Genomic DNA, 20,222 nt, shown 5'->3' with positions numbered 1-20,222 from the left:
CTTCGCACACTCTTATTCTGTTAGAAGAGCCGAAACAATTTTTACCAGTCAGGTAATACTGGAGCTGGAGCGGATGTCTCTGTGTTTAAGAGCTCTTTTTGCTATTTCTGAGGACCTGGGCGGGCTTTGGTTCCAGTGTGTACATGTCCAGTTCCAGGACAGCTGATTCCTCTCAGTAGACATGCTCCACTGAGACATGCTCACAGTGCACATACATACATACATACATACATACATACATACATACACATATACATACACACATTCATATATACATAAAGGCAAACACTCATATACATAAAATAAAATATGTTAAGACATTGTACAAATCAGTACCTTGGGAGGATCGGGTAGGTTAAGTGACACTAAAATAGTAAGTGTAGCCAACGCTTCTGTAGAATAAAGTGCCATGCGTTGTTCCTGACTACCTACTGAAATTAACTGTACAGATCCCCGCCCCCAGCCCCATCTTTTTCTCTTTCTTTTGAGCCTCATGCTGCAGCCTAGGCTGACTAGAAACTCACATCGTAATCCTGACAGGCCCTATTATTTTATCTTCCAGGAGGACACATCTTTGTGCTTGGGCTGTGCTTTGGATCTTCCACAAGAAACTCACCCTAGCAGATCTTACCAATGCTTTAAACTCTAAAGCATCAGGGCAGGGAATGAATTAAACAATTAAAATTCAAGCCATCAAAAAAAAATTAAGTCATTGTCTGCTGATCTCTAAGATAAATGCGTGCCACACGTTTGGAACTATTTTCTTTGCGAAGGAATACGTCAAATGGAATTCCATATGTTCAATCTGTGTTCATACCCTGACCATGAGTCTGTAAATCTAGGGATGTTACAATATGTTAAAAATGCAATTCCCAGAGGCTACCCTGAATCTTTACTTCATGGGAAAATCCAAAGTGTTAAGTGAAGGAGTTGCCACATACTGTAAACTTAATGCGTACTTGTTTCGGCAGCCTTGTATTTTATTTTATTTATCAGAAACTCATAGATCCTGAATTGGCTTTTAGCAAGTAAGGATTCCGTCTGCGTGGACTGATTCTTATGTGTGCCCCAACTTTAGAAATGCAGCTTCTTTCCAATACCCAGTCTAACCAGATGCTTTTCTCTGCTCCCTACCCGGAAGCCTTGCTCTAGGAGTAAGGGTGGAGGTGAGCTGTGTATGAGAGCTGGTCTCCCCACACTGCCCCGGGGTTCTTTGAAAGAGATGTCTGTGCAAAGCCAGGAAAATAAGTCAATGAAAATGAGCCCGCCACTAGGGCATGCACTCCCTCAGCGTGGAGAATCCACCAGCAGCCAAGTGTGTTTCTTATTGCAGGGTTGAGTCACCAGCCCGAGGTGAGCCAGGCACATCCGCGTTAGGACTCAGAGGCACGCCTTCTTCTCACACAAACCTTCCTGATCCCAGCCGCCTAGGCGGACTCCCCGGTGGTGCTACCAGCCTTGCCACTCGCAGTCTTGACAGGCAGAGGTTGGCCTTACACCGATCGGGAGCCACAGGTTGCAGACTGCAGAGAGCCGTGCCCATGACTGTGACTCTGTGAGGCTGGCTGCCTGCGCGCCTTGGTTGCTGGCTTGCTGGCGGGTCCCCGGAGCTCGAGAAGACTAGAGTGGGCCCCGAAACCTGATACCAGCGCCCTCACTGCCGCCGCTCTGCGGGCTGGTGAGTTGGGGGAAGGCCGGCTGTAGGCTGGAATGCGGTTCCACCCACTCCGGGTGCCTGCGCGGCTGCGGGGAAGTGGGGACAGGGAGGGCGCAGGCCCCGCAGGGCAGCTGAAGAAAACCAGGCGAGCATGACCTGGGGGTCGTGCCTGTTTGGATGGCCCCCTGCAAACTCGATCTATATTCCCCTTGCTTTGGTGTGTGCCTATCGTACGGCTGATTAGAACCAAACCAAAGCAAAACAAGAACACTGGACAGGGGGATGTTCAGCTATATCTTACTAAGCAAGAGGATTAATAGCCACAAGAAGGAGAGTGGCAGTGAGGGAGAAAGGACCTAGAGAGGCTGGCCAGGCAAGAGAGAGGACTTTTCTTAGCACTTCCTTGAGATGATTCAGCCACCGAAAGTGATTAGTGCTTTCTGTGTTCCAGTGTTTGCCATATTACTTTAGAATTCTGATCAAAGTTTTGCATCTTGGGATTGAGTGCGGGAAGTGAGCGTTATTGCAAGCAGTCCCAATACACTCACTACTAAGGTTCTCCCCCGCTGCAACATTGTCTTACTAAGTAAGTCTCTGAGAAACACTGTCTCAGTGATGTGTAAGCAGAGATGGCCTTCCTTGGAACAAGCTGTGTTTGGTTAGTGCCTGAACACCTTACCAGCTTTTTGTGACACGATCTAAAACTAAAGCTGCAGGACTCCAGTTTAAATGGATTGCGTACAGTTTCAGGGCTGTTAGCAAAAAACATGACGTTTTGAGTTGAGTCTGCTCAGGAGAATGCCCATAGTTCTAAGTATTTAATTATATTTATACTCATTTGCATATTCATAATGGACTGGTTAGGGGTTATAACTTGAAAAGTAGATAGCATATTTAGTTATGTTCACACTTATTTGCATATACGTGTAACGTACTAGTTAGTTGTTATAACTTTGGAAAAGCAGAAAGGACACCGGGATTTCATAAATAGGTAAATTCGCTCGATTTAAAAGCTACTGTAAGGATCAATTTGAAATTATAAAACAACTTTTCGTAGTTTCCCATTCCTTACCCACATGAGCACACTCATCTCACAGGCAGGATCTTCTGTGGTTCACCCTAAGGTATGCACTCTCCTGAGACTCAACATTAAGGAGACTTCCCTCCTTCAGGACTGGCTATGAACTGCCATGCCCCACTACTATCATTGGTCTTGAATGGGAACCCATTTCTGATAAAACTGGATAAACCTGTTCTCACCTTGGCCAAATGGCAACACAAAGAATCTGTCAAATGCAAGGGAAGCACAACTCTGCCTCCTCCTAGGTGGCTTCTGGGAGAGGTATGTTTGACCTGATAAGGAAGGTAACCTTGGAGAAGAGTTCCTCTTAACTCATGATGTACCTCTGCCTTCCAGTTTCAGGATGGGTGTTCATCCATGTAGCTATTCCTCCAGAAACACAGATGCCCAAGTCCCAGGTGGTTCAAGCTGGCATCTGTTGATCCCCCACCACCCCACCCCATTCTTAGAAAGTTAGGGCTAGGCTTTCAGCCTAGGTGCTCAGTAGAGTACGGACGGCACACTGACCGTTCTCATGAAGTTCACCTTGCAACACAACGAGACCAATTTCTTCTGTTGATTCACCGAGGCTAGTTAACCAGTAACATTACTGGTGGCATTACAAGATAGACCTGTTCTTAGAATACATGCTTAGCTGATCTCAGACCCTTCTCAGTCATTACCACTGTTCTTCCAGTGTGGTACTCTTCTTCCTCCTTGAATAAGCAAAGGGCTAGTGCGTACGTTGTAGCTCTCTATTTAATAAACGACTAAAAGAATTCTTCCTCAGATCCAATATTTTTAACTTGCACAATACCTTGAGAAAATAATGGATTCGGTTACTTGTTGGTTTATTCAATATGCCTTTCTAAATTGCATCCCTAGGCTCTCTGCAGACAGACATGGGAAAAATAAGCAAGCATCCCTAACCCTGTGGATCTAGCTATTTATCTGGGGACACAAAAGCTAACAAGATGAACAGGTTAGATCTATGACACGTGACTCCAAAATACTGACAAGTATGGGGCAGGAGAGAGCTATTCCATAAGTTTCGGTAGTGTGTGGGTGGGGCGGGAGTATCGGATTGCAGATTAAGTACCAGGTACTAGGAGGCTATTCCAGTGTGGATCTGGAGCAATTGAGGGTGTGAGCCTTTGGAAATCATTCCAGAGTGAACAGCCAGGCAGCTGGGATGGATCTGCCAGCCCTGTTTCCTGGTACTACTAGGGCCAGGCCATAGAGGACTCTGAAGGTGCGAATAACTGGTTGGTTTGGAGTTTTCACTTTGGATAGAGGGCTATACCAAATAGCATTGAAATATTTTCCAACAAACACTTGTCTAGAACATTGTGAACAATAATATTCTTCTTGGGGTTGGGGATTAGCTCAGTGGTAGAGTGCTTTCCTAGCAAGCGCAAGGCCCTGGGTTCGGTCCCCAGCTCTGGAAAAAAAAAAATTCTTCTAAGCAGCATGGATAAGAGAAGCTAAGATAGGACTTTGCTATATACACACTACATCGTAGAGTGGCGGTGGGGGGCAAACAAATTAATAATCCTACAAAGTTTAACATTAAGGAAAGCATAGTAAGGGGTAAAAATAATGATACTTGTCAGGAAAAGCCTTAGGAGATTTAATTTCCTGTAATATAAGTTATATATTTTTGTTAGGTATGGTGGGATGTTTCAATATATGCTTACAGGGGGCTCTCTTTGTGAGTAAGTTTAGTCATCTTTAAATAGAAACATCTAAAGCTAAATTTCATCTGTACGGAACACGCCCATGACCTTTCTTATCATGATTTCCTGAACCATCTAAATTGGGTCAATTACACAGATGGTTTAAGGTATAGATTTAAAATATATAATACTTGTGCAGGTTGTGTGCAAATACCGTGTAATCGTATATAAGGGCTGACGCTTCAGTGCATGCAGGGATTCTTAGGGGCCTTGAAATCGGTGCCCTGCAGAAGCTGGGAGCGCTATATATTGTGAGCTGGTAAAATGGAAGTGTTGCTCTGCTCATTGCTTTAAAAATCGACTATGACTTCGCTATGAAAGCACTGTACATCTAATGGGGTAATGTTTTTTAAGGCGCTCTCTCTCTCTCTCTCTCTCTCTCTCTCTCTCTCTGCCTTCCTGGAAGACAATGGATTGTAATATGACCACCAGTAAAGACAGAACTGGGACGAGGCATCTGAATTAACCATCGAAGGCAACAGTAGAGATTAGCACTGGACCTCTGGTCTCAAAGTAAATCCATTCAGAGAGTATTTAAAAGCAGAGCTGATAGGACTTACTAATAACTCAGGTAAAGGGTAGGGATGGTGGAAAGGATCGAACAGCGTGGTCATCCAAATGCACAAAGAACAAGCAGGTTAGATGATAAGGCTACATCTTAAGACTGGGAAAGATGGGGAAGGAACAGACTCAGGAGGGAGTTGAAGACTGTGTTACCAAGTGTCTGAAGCATTTTCAAGCTTCTCAGTGGAAATAGCCAAGTAGGTTTCTCTTTCTGTAGAATTCAATACCTAGCACAGGCCAGCGCACAGCCAGACCCAAGGTCTTCAAGACATCGACTGGAGAGAGCTGGGGGCTTATGGGGGAGGCTGAGATCTAGATCTGAGAACTGATCCCTGGCTGGTATGACATTGAAAGAACTCACTTCAGGAAGCATCAGAAAACTAGTCAAGTGATAGGACAGTTATCAGATAACACTGCCATCATGAACCCAAGACAGGAATTTTTGCAGAATACCCAGTGGTGCCAGATGTTGCTAAGATAAGGACTGAGCTGAGAAATGTGTTATCACACATGTCAATGCGGCAACATGGGAAACTTTGACAAGAGATGAGCCTCTCCATATAACATATTCAGAAAAACTAGTGTAAAACTTTGTAAGCAGCTTTTCACTGGATTCCAAGAGAAATAGAAATTAGAGAACACCGGAATAATTTACATTACATTCAGACTCCAATAAAATGAATTTCAAAATGTTCTTTTTAGCACTTATCCCAGAGCTTGTTCATGCTCAAAGTATACTGAGAATTCGCACAACACTTTTCTCAGTATTTCTGACTTTATCGTTCTACAAGCACAAGTAATTCTTTAAACTTTTTCAGAAGAAGGCCGTCAGTGGGGGAGTGTCTCCTGTTGTTGAATCAGTGTGAGAGAAAGTGAGAGAGTGAAATTCATCTCTCTGTCCTCCTCCTCTCAGTCTGATGCTGGAGACTGAACCAGGGTCTCTGGCCTGCTTGAGCTAATACTGAGTTCCTTCCCTGGCCTCCGGTCATGTCTCAGCATGCTGCCTACACTTGCCTCCCACTTTATGCAACTCAGGGTTTGCATTCTTCTTCCTGGATAAAGGAAAATAGTTTTCTAATGGGAAGTGCTGGACTGAAGGAAAAACTGCTAACATTCATTGCTAGCACCAGAAAAGGGGAAGGGGAGGAATGATAATGTGAGCGGGAGATTTCTGTGCAGACCCAGAATGGCAGTTGAGACTCACTGCGCCTGATATGTTCAAGAGCCCGAGAGAAGAGACTAGAGAGGAGAAAGCAGGGGCCACAGGGTGTACAGTTGAGCTTGGCATGCCACTGCTGGAACTAGATAAGATCAAGAAGGATGACACACAAGAATTTTTTTTTACCAGAGGTGTTATAGACATGGCCTCCACCGGGATTTTTCATTAAATGCAATCAATGGTCTTCCAGTTGCATTTAAAGCTGTGATCAAAAACATCTGAGAACATAGCACGAAGATAGGTGGTAGATAAGTCTAGATAAAAATGTAGACGTGATGTCAAAAATTTTAGTTATAAGATATAAAACAGATAAAATGTATTAGGTTGGCACTGTCTTATACAATTATTTAATATTCAAATATGCAAAAATAATTTAAGTAAGTAAAGCTGTTTCATTGAAGGCAGAGAGAGGTGCATGCCTTGGTGGTTTACAGCAGTTACGCTCACCCTGTCGTTAAGCAAACCTTGCCAGTACTGTGCAGTGTGTGTATCTTAAAGACAAGGCAGTCCTTCTCAAGACCACGACTTTCTCCTGTGCAAAATGAAGGATGCTGTGGATTGATCAAACGCTCTATTTTATGGCTCAGGACCTGGGGAGTCTACATGTCTTGCTCCCTGTTTATTTTCTTCTATCTTTCCTCTTCTTCCCAAAGCCCTTCTCTGTATCCTTCCATTAAGGTATAGAAAATGGGTAAGGTAAAAAGAATGGGAGGAGAGCTTGAGGAGAGGAGACACAAACTCTATAAAGGGGAAAGCATTTTAGTAGGGTAAACCACAAGTCTTCATTTAACCTTCCTCTGTAGCACATTCATTCATTTCCAATTATAGCGACTCAGGGTCAGGCAATCTTCCCCTGGTTGAGCTCACTCAGAGACCTAGATACATTCAGCTGGAGGGACACACCAGAAATAAAAAGAGCTGGTTCATATTACATTTCTCTGCTCTTACTTAAACAAGGTAATCAGGGCTCAAGAAGATTATTAGAAGAATTTGCTCTGTACTTATTTCTTGGAGTACATTATTTTCATCATAAAAGATGGTATAGATACATATTCATGGCCATGTCAAAATACATAAAATACACCATGAAATTAGACTTTTGTCAGTGAAAAAAATGGGAATTAAAAATTGGGTCTCCCACTCTTCCTTGAACAGCCTCTTGATCTGGAGCTCACTCAGGTTAGCCCTGAACTCTTGACCTTTCTGATTCAACCTCAGTACTGGATTACAGGCATGTGGCACCATGTCCCACTAAAATGAGTACCTCTTAGTGCTTAAAATAAATAGAAACTATTTCTGAGATCCGGACTGGTTACATCTTGACTTGGGTGCCTCCTTGGTCTGATTAAGGCTTCTGATTTTCTGAAGTTTTCTCCAAAAGGCCACAAACGCAGGAGCAACACCATCATCTTTCTAACTTTGTAAAGCATCGTATACACTAAAGAAGGCCAGGAAAACTCACTATATGAAAAATGTCCTCAATCCTAAGCCCTCAGACTGTCCCTTCCATGTTTGCTCTTTAATCTTTCCAGGGATAGTAAAACATACTGTACCCTCAAATGTTGCTGGTCAGTGTTGGGGTGTCACAGCCTTATTTGGGACAGCACAGACAAATAAACAAACTCTGAAAAGAGTGTCTTAGGGGGAAAAATGACTACAATGAAAATATTCTCGTGTGTGTGTGTGTGTGTGTGTGTGTGTGTGTGTGTGTGAGAGAGAGAGAGAGAGAGAGAACACACAGGATGAAACAAGCAGATACACAATGAGTCATAGAAGCAATACCTCCTTTTTAATCTTCAATTGGAAATGGATGCTCATTGATGAAGTCCACTCAGTAGTTATCTCTTGAGGGCACTACTTGCAGATTGCTGTTTGGCCTGGGATTTCCTGAAAAATATATTGGCTGCTTCTTACTTTGAAATCACCCTTTACCATCTCCACACATCTCCTTGTTTAATATCAGCCAATGGGAGAGCCAAGTGAACAAAAGGGGGATGTGTAACTCGGTAATGCTTGCTGTTCTCCTTAATTTATATGCTGTCCCTGTCACTGTCAGTGTTGGGAACTGAGAGGCTTGATGAGGATTGTGAAGCGTGTAGGGAAAGGTTTATTGTCCTTCAGTGAATAGAATCATAACAGCCTGCGGATGTGGTCCTCTCTGCAGATCTGAGAAGACCTGGGCTATATGTTTCCTGTGTCATTGAATCGGGTGGTGTGGTTTCTCTGGGAAAGACCACAGGATGGCAACTGAATTGCTCCAAAAAGGACTCTCCCTCTGCTATAATGTTCTCTCAGGCTCCCAGCAATGGTTTTAATTAACGTATCTCAAGGCCATACCTCTTTGCAGCACCCACCCTTTGAAAATCCTCTTTATCCCCTAAGTAGAGCTGCTTATGAGATCAAGGAAGCAGTTCCCAGAAGGGGCCCTGGGTTAGAGTTAGTTTAGTGAAATTCAGTCTTGAGGTATGGCCTAAGTAGGCTAGAGAACTGAGGTGGGTTCTAAAGTCAATCCAGAAGACATTCACATAACTAAGGATACCAACTTTTCACTATGAGAATAATACAAAACAAAAATTCTAGGACCATTCAAACTTATAGATAGATAGATAGATAGATAGATAGATAGATAGATAGATAGATAGATACATAGATACATAGATACATACATAGATAGATACATAGATACATAGATACATAGATAGATACATAGATAGATACATAGATACATAGATACATAGATACATAGATACATAGATACATAGATATGTTGAGTTCAAATAGCCCTTGATTCAATTTCCTATTTTACCTCCAACTATGCTTTCCCTGTATAACTTTGGACATTTCACTTACCTTAAATATCAAGGCACTTATTTGTAAAAGTGTTGGTTAGTTGTGAATACCAAGGATACATTTTCATATAATATAGATAAATACTTAATAGACTAGCTAACTTGCAACAACCAAATGATTGATTCATCATTCTTTCTATTAGCAACTTAGAGGAATATCCATAAATATATATATATATATATATATATATATGGAGAGAGAGAGAGAGAGAGAGAGAGAGAGAGAGAGAGAGAGAGAGAGAGAGATCCATATTTTTGAGACACAGTTTCTTTGCTGTCTTGGAAGTTGCTTTGTAGACCGGGCTGGCCTCAACTCATAGAAATCTGCCTGCTTCTGCCTCCTACATGCTGGGATAAAAGCCATCTACCAGGCCCATTCTGCTTTTGAAATGCTAATATTAACACAAATTAGGACAGATTGATGAAGGGTTTTTTGTTTTTTTGTTTTTTTTTTTTTTTTTAGTATGCTCTCTCAAAAATATAAATTTTCCCGATCAAAGAAATCACTGACTCTTTTAGTCAATGTGTGCTGCATCTGTTTCTTTCTTTGGCTCTTTAAAGCAGTCCAAAGTTGATTCTTATACCTAAAATCTTAGCATCCAAACCACCAAGAGGCAGGGAGAGAACAGTAGGGGAAGGAGATGATTTAGAAGGAAATATGATACATGGAGGAAATACCACAATGAAACCCATTACTTCACTTGCTAATTAAAAATTAATAGAACGTACATTTAAGAACTCATGAATGTTGGCTATGTATCCATAAAACATACTATTTGTGAAGCAATATTTTTATAACCAGTAGACACATTTTTATTGTATTTTTTTTCAGGAATCCTGTTTTGAAAAACATAGAAAGTAGAATGTGAGGGTTAAAAATATCTCAAAGCTGCTTTCAAATTGATTTTTTTCTTCCCCATAGTAAAGATGTGGTGTGCACGGGCCACCAGATCTAAAGGACAAACAGTACACGAGAAATCAAAGAATTATTGACACACATTGGGCGGGCAGTACAAGTTCCGACGGTGATAACACAGTGTAAATTGTAAGGAAAATGTCAAGTTGGTTAAAATTAACAGCGCCGTGTATTATGACAAGAAATCGGCTACCTGTTGATTCAGGTGCCTCCTCAGATGGATGCAAACCTCTGATTCCCTCACATTCCCCCCAAACATCCCCAAAATAAAGGAACAACACATGTAGTTCGGTGATTTCCTAATTCCAGACTGCACTAGAGGTCCCTAATCAATTCACTGCACGGGAACTAAGCTATAAACCGCCATCCCAGGGCCTGCCCCGCCCCTTCCAGCATTGGATTTTCACCACCTTAAGCCTGGCAATGGCAACTTAATCTTCAATATAATTTTAGTCCCTCTGAATTTGTTGACTCAAGCAACATGGTAAGTCCCTTTTAGGCAGCCGGTGCTGCGTTTGTGACTTTCCTTGTAAAATGAACAGGTCAGGTCTCTTCTCTCAGAGGATATGGAGCCTGCAAGGTTCTGTGAGCAGGTAACTATAACCCAGTAGGTAAGCCATGAATTCACCGAATTCATCCGTAGAAGAGAGGTGTCGTAGTCATAAAGAACAGAGGCGAGCACAAGACATTTAAGGCATAGGAAGGCTGTCTGTTAGCAATGGAAATTAAAAGACCTCAACTTAGATTAGTGATGGGAAAATTGCGGAAGGGATCAGATGAGCTTGAGGAGAGGAAGAACACAATGCCCTGATCTTGATAAAGAGTTTGGTGCAATAATGCAAGTTGTACAAAACCCAAATTCAGAATAAAAGGAAAAGAAGGTGAAACAAATTGAAGAGAGGAAGATATAACTCCATTTGAGGCGCCCCTGGTCATTTGATTGGAACTATTCAGGAAAAAATACCAGTGGAGATATAGGCCTCTCAGGAAAATTCATAGTGGTCTAAATGAAAAATAATGGCAGAAGGTGGTCACTAACATCTATGAGACCAGATATCATTCCTCAGGGTGGCCCCAAACTGTGGGGAGAACAAACAACCCTACTGAAATGATGGGGAATTTCTTTTTCATTTCCCACACGAAGTACTCTAGCTAATAATTCCATTTAAGCTTTGGAAGGCACAGGGAGAAGACAATGTATTTGATTCTAAATCCTTATCAGCATTGCTGAACTAGAATCTGCAGGCAGCTCCTAGTTTATGAGCATAACATCATCCCTTCTCCTGTGACTCACCTCAATGACTCTGTCTCCCAGGCGCCTTGTGAAATAGGACAAGTCACCACTCAGGTGATTCGAACATGCAGTACCACATGGAATCCCCAGAGATTTCTAAAGGGATTGGATAAGTCCATTTAGCTTGATTAATATCATACTTTAATAATAGATACCAAGCCACTGTCAATTTCAGTCCAAATTAGCTTTCTTAATTTTCCTTAATAACTTTATCCTGTCACTGTCCTGACTAAATGTAATACATTTTTATTGGTTATTTTATTTATTTGCATTTCAAATGTTATCCTCTTCCCAGTTTCCCCTCCTCAAACCCACTATCCACTCCTCCTCCCCCTGCTTCTTTGAGGGAGGTCCCCTACCCACCCACCCACTCCCACCTCTGCTCCCTAGCATTTCCCTACGCTGGGTCATTGAACCTCCACAGGACCAAGGGGCCCCCTTCCCAGTGATGCCTGATAAGGCCATCCTCTGCTACATATGCAGCTGGAACCCTGGGTCCCGCCCCCCATATGTACTCTTTGGTACATTTTAAACAGAAGAACAGTCTATCAATGCATAACAAAACTTACCTTGTTATTCTGAAAGAACTAAAGAATAGTTTTCAGGTAATAATTATTTTATAGGTTTTAGTAATATGTAAAATACTGTTCATTGACATAAAAATTCAAGTGATCTGACTACATTTAGGGAAGTTACTCTCTCTGGCCTTCTCTCCTCTCCTCCACCTGTGTTAAGTATCAATCTGTAGTCCTTTGTTTATAAAAGCTTAGAAAGAACCTATGTATGACCATCTGGCTGGCTCTCACTCTCCATATGTAATTTTGGTTATTAAACAAGTTTGAGAATATATTGTTTTCCTCCTTATGCAATTTATGTGTTTCTTGCTTCGCTTCTAGTCTCTTTCACCCAGGTGTGCAAAGCTTTCTTTGTTATGAACTCGTCATGTGAAACATATTAACTGAACAAGTGTGTTTGTGTAAAATCTCCTGGTAATTTATCAGTAGCCCCCATGTTCTGATTATTATAGACAGAAAACAAAATCCTAAGAAAATATTGACTTGACTCACATCTTTGTGAGACACTTAATCTACACCCACACATTTCTCTGTGTGATTAGAACAGTGTTGATTCTTATATTTTCCCCTGATGCATTTTGCGACTTGTATTATTCACTAAGGTGTGATCCAACTGCAAATATTCTAAATTTTACCAGTCTGTAAATTCATCAGTATCTCATATTCTCTTCGGTAGGATCAATGTGATGGTTTTCTGATTAGTTTTGAATATACGTAAAGAAACATTACAGCCAGCAGTCTCTTCTTTGCAAACAATGTCTGGAGTTGATTATAGTATAAAAACATGAAGAAAAGGCATAAATACTGTTCCTAGTGGGAAAAAGAAGCCTTCTTAGAAAACCTATAAGTATTTTTTAAATCAGTTTTAGGTACCATTGTTTGATCTGGCTGTCAAGGGTCAAAGTATGCAATGCTGTTAAGCCATTGGTTACGGACTGCCAATCACTTCTGACCTGGCGTTCATAGCTCTTCCCAGAAACTGTAGTTTCTTGTTGATACAAAGCAGAGCTGGCTCAGTGGTAAGAGCACTGACTGCTCTTCTAGAGGTCCTGAGTTCAATTCCCAGCAACCACAGGGTGGCTCACAACCATCTGTAATGGGCATCCGATGCCCTCTTCTGGTGTGTCTGAAGACAGCGACAGTCTACCCACATACATGAAATAAATAAATAAATCTTAAAACAAAACAAAACAAAATAAACACCAACACCACCAACAACAACAACAACAAAACAGACTTGTACAGGCTTGTAGGAACCATTTGGGGGAAAGGGAACTTAAAGCTGTCGTGTCTCATATGGTTGGTACCAGAATCAGCTTTAGATCTGCCTTCATTCAGACCTCTATTACTTGATGCAAGTTAGACTCCATGATCTGAGCATTCACTCACTCATAGAAAAGGCACTGACTTTCTTGGCAATGGAAAAGAGTAAGCCCATTCTTCTTTTTTTCTGGAGCTGGGGACCGAACCCAGGGCCTTGGGCTTGCTAGGCAAGCGCTCTACCACTGAGCTAAATCCCCAACCCCGAGTAAGCCCATTCTTAAGACATAAGTTGGCTTTAGAGTTTGAGGCTTCACCTCCACAGTACACAGGCGACAGGGTATTTGACAATAAGATACCTCGAGTGTTCTGAGCACTTCCAGTTTTCAGTCGGGAGCTGACAGGTGCTATGGGTATCCTGTAGGCTGAAATAGTAGTAACTGGCCAGCCAGTCATGTGTTCTATCAAGAATAGTGAATGTTTTTTGGAGACAATCTCAGCCATCTACCAAAACAAGAGGTAGACAGATAAATACCAGTAGGCTCTCCAAGTAGGCCCACAGTCACAAAACCAGCTGCCAAACTCACACACATACAGTAAAGGGGTTCCTAGCTGACTGTGCTTTGGGAGTTTTGCAGTCTGAGAATGGTTTTTGACCTCTATTTGTTACCCTTTGTTTCCTTTAGAAATAGAAACCAGCGCACTATTCAATTCAATTTATAGGGCGCCAGCCTAGACAAACAGACGCCTTGCACAGAATAAAGGATTAAAATTGAGACATTACAAAGAGGCAACAGTTGCCGTTCCTTAACGACAAATTCATACCTTATTAATTACGGTGAGCAAAATGACATCTGGCATTGTCACACTAACATGTTAGAGAATGTTGTGAACTGTCAAGTAAGATCAAATGTCTTGTGTATCTAATTAATAGCCTGAAAGCAAACTTAATTGATTCATCATGGGAAATGCTGTTTCTGGTTCTCCTTAAACTTTATTTGGTCCTGATTTTCCACATATATTGCCTTTACCCTCAAATAATAATCTTTTTCAAAACTGAAATTTATAAAGCCAATGATGCAATGTTTACCTCACTGTTTGTAAGGAAGGGTGAGTGAGAAGCCGGAGAGACATCCTGATGGGTAACATGGAGTTGATGTTTGGATCCCATCACCAGTCTAGCCAAAAACATAGGACTCTGAATTCAATGAGAGACTCTACCTCAAAGGAACAAGGCAGAGAGTGACAGATGAGGACACATGAGGCCTTCTCTTGGCCTCTACCAATAAACAGGTGTGCATACCTGCAAACACACTTGAATACACAAAACAAACACGTATACGTACTTGCACATGCATACACAGCACACATGAACATGTGAAGGGGCTATCTAAGTAGTTTCTTGTGTTATTGCATCAATAGTTATCTTTCATAACTATTAAAATTCTCAGATTTTGTGCTATTTTCTTGGCTGAACTACTAGGACACTTAAACACACAGACGCAATTTACAGTCCCATTCCATGGCATTCAGTTCATGTTTTCCAAAAAGGTTTCTGTAACGTTGTGTGCTTAAAAGAAAATTTGAACAGATATTTTGAATTAATCCTGAGGCATAACACAGGTTTTCAGAACACCTTCAAGGACCTATCAGTACGATAAATGGCAATATTTTCCCTGTGGGTCTTGGCAGAAATCAAACACTGACTAAACTATTGGTCCCCATTGCTACCAGAAGTTAGCTGACTTCACTCTCCAGAATCAAACATATTTAAACAAATCATTACTCTTGGTTTTCAAGGACACTGCAACTGATAATCTTGTCCCAGGTTTCTTAGTTTCAAACAAACAAACAAAAAATGTTCAAAGTTTCTTACATTTACATATTTTTCTAAATGAGTAATGACACGTTTCCAAAATGGCAGGACCTGTCCTTCAAATTTATCTGAGTAGTTAATGTAGGGTATTGCCGTCATCAAGAGACATCATCTAAATGAAGTCGATAGTAAAAGTCTGCCTGGTGATTGAAGGTCTGGAAGGCAGAATGGCGCCTTATAGAGCTGACACTTATTAAAGGCTAGTGGTCATGACAAACTTACAACTCTAGATTTTCAATAAAACCCATCCTTTGTTTTACTGAGAAGATGCTGGATGCTTCAACTCAGTTTTAAAAATAACTTACCTTGAGGCTGTTTGTCAAGTAATATTAGGAATGGTTTTCACCTTTGGTTCCTTCTGCTTCCTTTCCTAGTTCTACAGGGACCGAGATAATATTAAGCACACTGAACAACTAACAGGACACCTGGCAATCAATCACAATAGTGGGAACAGTTAGGCCACCCTGGTGTAGACCCGCTGCATAGCAACAGAGTCAGGAGATCAATGTCAACGTATTAGGAAAGAGAGTAGAGCGAACTGATTTATGGGGAAACCAGACACAGCCTAACCTTTAGCTCCATCTGCATGATTCTAATATTAACGGACCAGACAGTAAAAGAGACTGTGCTCTCTTAAAATGGAATGTTAATGCTAGATTTTTTTTACAATAGTTGTCAAGTTTGACTGAACCAGAGTTACTCATTTTTCCTTCTTTCAGATTACAAAGTATAGAATATTTAATTTTTAAAAAGCACAAACCTGGACCAATACCCCCTTATAGGCTGTCTTCAGTAGGTTGATCATTCATATGGACAGGTTTAGTCAACGCTCTGCACACAAGACAGGAAGGATAAGAGCCATAGAATGGAAAGAAGAGTCATTCTATAACTGAGCTAGGGCTTGTTGTATGACAATGTTCCTGGGGAAACATGAAAAAAAGTGCATATTCATCCCCCAGATAGGAAGTGATAACAGACCAAAATAGCATTATCACCAAAATCCACCTTGGTAAGCCAATTAATTTAGTGAGGTTATTTATAGAAATATGGGCAGGATTATTTCTTACAACAGTGTGTATAACTCAGCAATAGCTGTATCAAGAATAAACTATCCCAGAACGGGTGATGAATGTCTGGAAAACTTGTAAGCAGTTCCACAGGTTGAAGTTCAATATTTATTGCTTGTATAACTTTGGGGAGGATGATGAGGTCTTGTGTATATGATAAGTTTCAGAGACTTCCTGTGAATTATGAATTTACTTCCTGAATCTCGCTTCCACCCCAAGGAAATAGCTGCACAAAATGGCTGCGGGAAAGATGCATGGATTCCCTACTGGTCCAGGTGGGATCTAAGATTTAAAAACAAAAACAAAACAAAACAAAAAATAAAGAAAGAAGCTGTACAACTGTAGGAAATCAAGTCAAGTTCATATATAAAGCAGACCATACAGTTATGTTTTATACATGCAAAAGATACTAGCTTGGTCATTGGCTATAACAAATGACTGTGAGTTAAAACACCAGTAAGTGTTTTGGGAATGTGAGTAATCCCCCAAATTCATTGAATGAATGATCTGTAAGGTTTAGTTAGCACTGGAGAAAAGTTCAGGACAGAGAAAACCAGTAAATGCTCATTTTATGAGATAATTAGTTTTAATTTAGAGTTTTTGCTCACATAGTTGGTCCCTGAGACTCTCACTTTATCCTGAAGGAGTGGACTGATGCTACAAATATGTTTATCATTCTTTTTGCTTCTTTATCAGTTTTTATTTCTTTTAATCTTTATATTGACATCAATGTGGAAAGGGAATTATGGTGGAGACCAGCATGCAGCTGGTATTAGGGTGAATGTTTTTACATCATCATATTATAAAAATAATCTTGTAATAGAAATTGTAATGTTTATTTTTTTAAAGAAATTGGACAAAAACTCATTATAATTTCACTTAGAAAGCTTAGCACCATGATGACTGGTCATGTAGTCTGATACATTGTCTACATTTAGGATGGGGATATGTTTGTGAAAATAAAATTTCTCCTGGAATCAAGCCCAGCAAGAATTGTTCTAGTAACATTCTCACTTAAAAAAGAAAACTAAATTGTGAAGTAAGTTAACATTGTTTTCCATTTAACATTTTTTAAAATTATGTTCTGCGGCATTCTAGATAGTTACTTCATGGGGAAACATCTAGGGACCTGAGTCCCTGAGGCTCATCTTGCTGTTTTCTTACATCTGCATCTTTGGTCTACTCTCTGGACTTTCCCATGTCCCTACAAGGTTTGCAAAATGTACATGTCCCCAGTTCATTCCTACCTGTCTTCCCTTAGACTTGTTAATCTGGTCTTGGAAATGCTGATGTGATAGTTGGTTAAAGGATGAAAATGTTTATTTCAGAGACTATATGACTATGAATGATTGATGAGGGCTGACTTGAAATTTTGTCTACTGAAGAAAATTTACTTGTAATATCCAAATCAATATTTTGGATGTCCTTTTTTGGACTTTGAAAAGAAGGTGACTTTTTTGAGTTACCTAACTTAAAAATTCTGGTTTCACCAAACTTGATGTGTTTCAGTTTTCAATTATCTATCTATCTATCTATCTATCTATCTATCTATCTATCTATCTATCTATCTATCTATCTATCTAAGTATATACATGGCTTCCCATGTTGCAGCACACATATGGAGATCAGAGTTTAACTTTGTGTAGTAATTTTTCTCCTTCCACTTGCACATGGTTTCTGAGTATATGTCAGTCACACAGCAAGTGCCTTCAGTCCCTGAACAATCCTACCAGTCCTGATTTGTCAGTTCTCCTACTATAAAGAAATATCTTCCAAGGGCTATCGAGCATAGTATTTTTCAGAAGTCAGTGTTTTCAGACAACTGCAAAGACTGTTTAAAGTGGTTGTCATGCAGTTCTGTATACTTAGGGTTCAAGAAACCAGTAATGTGTGTTTGAGACAAAATGCATACAATAGACAAACTTTATTTAGGACAGTATAATATGAATCAGTAATGAATATTTAACAAGGTGTCTTTAAACAGAAACACACGGATGAGGGAGATACACGCAATGTCTCACAGCAACATGCCTTGCCTTTCCTCCACAGAAGGGCTTAGTATTACCTAATTTCAAGTTTGAAACAAGTTTATAGACCTCGGTCACCCTGAATACCAAGAATCAACTGCATTTACTTCCCTCCCACGAGAGGATCTGGAACAGTTTAGAAATAAAATTGCAGTCATCTGCCTAAAGGAAGAAGGACTGAGTCCATACCATCCAAAAGCAGAGAAAGAAGACAACAGTTTCATTGGGGAAACTTTGGCAGTTGCTTGTATGGGCAAACGCCTGGGTTCTTTTGGGCTTTCTGTAATGATACTACGTTTGCCCATGCTTATCATATTGAAAAAGAATACAAGGCTTGTTGAGATGGGTCTTTACTGTTGTCGTCATTGTTGTTGTTGTCTTTATTATTGTTGTTGCAGCCTACATAATTTTAAACCCACAAAGAGCAGTGCCTCTAACTGTTGTTTTGTAAATGAAATGGGAATGGACCTATTAGGAATTTTGTCAACAGTTATAGAGCCTGTGGCAGTGACACTGTTTTCTTGTTAGGTAAAGTCATTTTTTGCAAGTTTCTAAAGCTCTAGAGCTCTGAAAGAAACATGTAGTTCTCACTGTTCAGCATCTATATAGTATCCAAGGAGCTCTGGGAGAAATAACACTCATATAAACGCTCTATTCTCTGGCAAACAGGAAGGGGGCTATTCTCATCTACTTATTTTTAAATTTATGGGAGTGTTTTGCCTGCATGTATGTATATGAAGAGGTTGCATGCCTGTTGTGTGTGGAGGCCAGAGGAGGAGACTGGATTCCTTGGAACTGGAGTTATTGCAAATGGTTGTGAGCAGTCATGTGAGTATTGGGAATCGAACCCCAGTTGGTCTTCTGGAATAGCAGCCAGGGCTCTTAAACATTGGGTCTTCTCTTCTGTTCCCAATCTAAACCACTGTAGGACGAGAACAGATCCATTTAGCCTATAGAGACCTCATTGCAGCCCTGACATGTGACGTAGGCTGGAGTCTCCAATTCACCACAGACATTCCAATGAGGAAAGTGATGTTAATCATGTTAATTATGAGGCGAGGTATTCTTGAAACGTCCCCCTTTTAAATCCTCGTCGGTTTTTGTTTATACTTAATCCTAGCATTGATCCTAAGAAGATTCTGGCATACTGTATAGGAAAGTACAAATTGTAAGCTCTAATAATATGAAAAATTAAGGACAAAACATGATTGACCCAAGACTCACCAATTCATTTAAACCTTCCTGCATCAATTGCCCAAATTTGTAAACTTAATTCCTCAGATTCCTGAAGTGATTAATTAAGCCAACTATTGTAGTCAATAATAAAAGTAGATACTAGCCACATTAAACATTTTTGAAATTTTTACATTGAACATGCCTTCATAACAATGCAATATGAAATGGAGAATGCTCATGGAATTTGTTCATAAATAGACATATCTTTCTTCAGTACTTGGGAAAGACGCCTTTAAGTGCAAACAGAACGCTGACCCATTGGACTGAATTAAGGTGGGGAATGAGGGCTTCATTACAGTAAGGGAAACATCAAACCATCAAGGTCATGAAACCAATTTTAACAATCCAACACCCTGCTTTTCTAAATTGCCAAAAATAAACAAAAACTTGACTCCATTAAATATAGAAAATACAATTATGTTGAAATGCAATTTGATTTATTGAAAATGCCATGATTTCAGTACAGACTGTGCCTTATCAGAATATGAAGCATTCTAAAAAAACTTTCCAGTGAATAAAACATGTATGGATCACATAGAAATTATGAAATGGTATAAAAACACTGATTTTTAGATACAACCTTAGACAAGAATTGTAGCCATTGTTCTTTCAAAGAAATGCTCAGTGTGGTAAGGAATAACCAGCAACAGTGGAATGATCATGGCTGCTTTGACACAGAGAGCCCCTGCTGGACACACAGAGCCTTAAGGTTGTGGCTTGACCACTTTCTTCCAAACTTACTTCTCAAAAGGCCTGCATGAGGGATCCTAATACTGAGTGTCCTGAAGTGTTAGCGTATAATAGGAGAAAATACACAACTTGACGGTGAGCTAGTCAAGGTTGCCCCAATCTTATTGTGTTCTCCTTTGGTTTAACAGCAGCTAGG

At 40.4% G+C, this 20,222-nt stretch overlaps 1 protein-coding gene across 8 annotated transcripts in view; it reads left to right on the top strand.

Annotated features, from left to right (window-relative positions):
* Positions 1 to 20,222, top strand: part of Rab27b (RAB27B, member RAS oncogene family) — a 199,368-nt gene that overhangs the window by 129,548 nt on the left and 49,598 nt on the right. For 2 of the 8 annotated variants that reach the window (XM_063277636.1, XM_039097193.2), the window contains one exon: positions 1,334 to 1,678. The exons of 4 other annotated variants lie outside the window; for them this stretch is intronic. The gene's annotated coding sequence lies outside the window, so the exon portion shown is untranslated. Of the gene's footprint in view, positions 1 to 562; positions 705 to 1,333; positions 1,679 to 20,222 lie in introns of those variants that run through there. 2 more of the 8 variants (XM_039097199.2, NM_053459.1) reach the window with 2 other exon arrangements.

The sequence above is a fragment of the Rattus norvegicus genome, chromosome 18 (genome assembly GCF_036323735.1).
Source record: "Rattus norvegicus strain BN/NHsdMcwi chromosome 18, GRCr8, whole genome shotgun sequence".
In the NCBI taxonomy this organism is placed as follows: Eukaryota; Metazoa; Chordata; class Mammalia; order Rodentia; family Muridae; genus Rattus; species Rattus norvegicus.
This window is presented reverse-complemented; position numbering and strand designations above follow the sequence as displayed.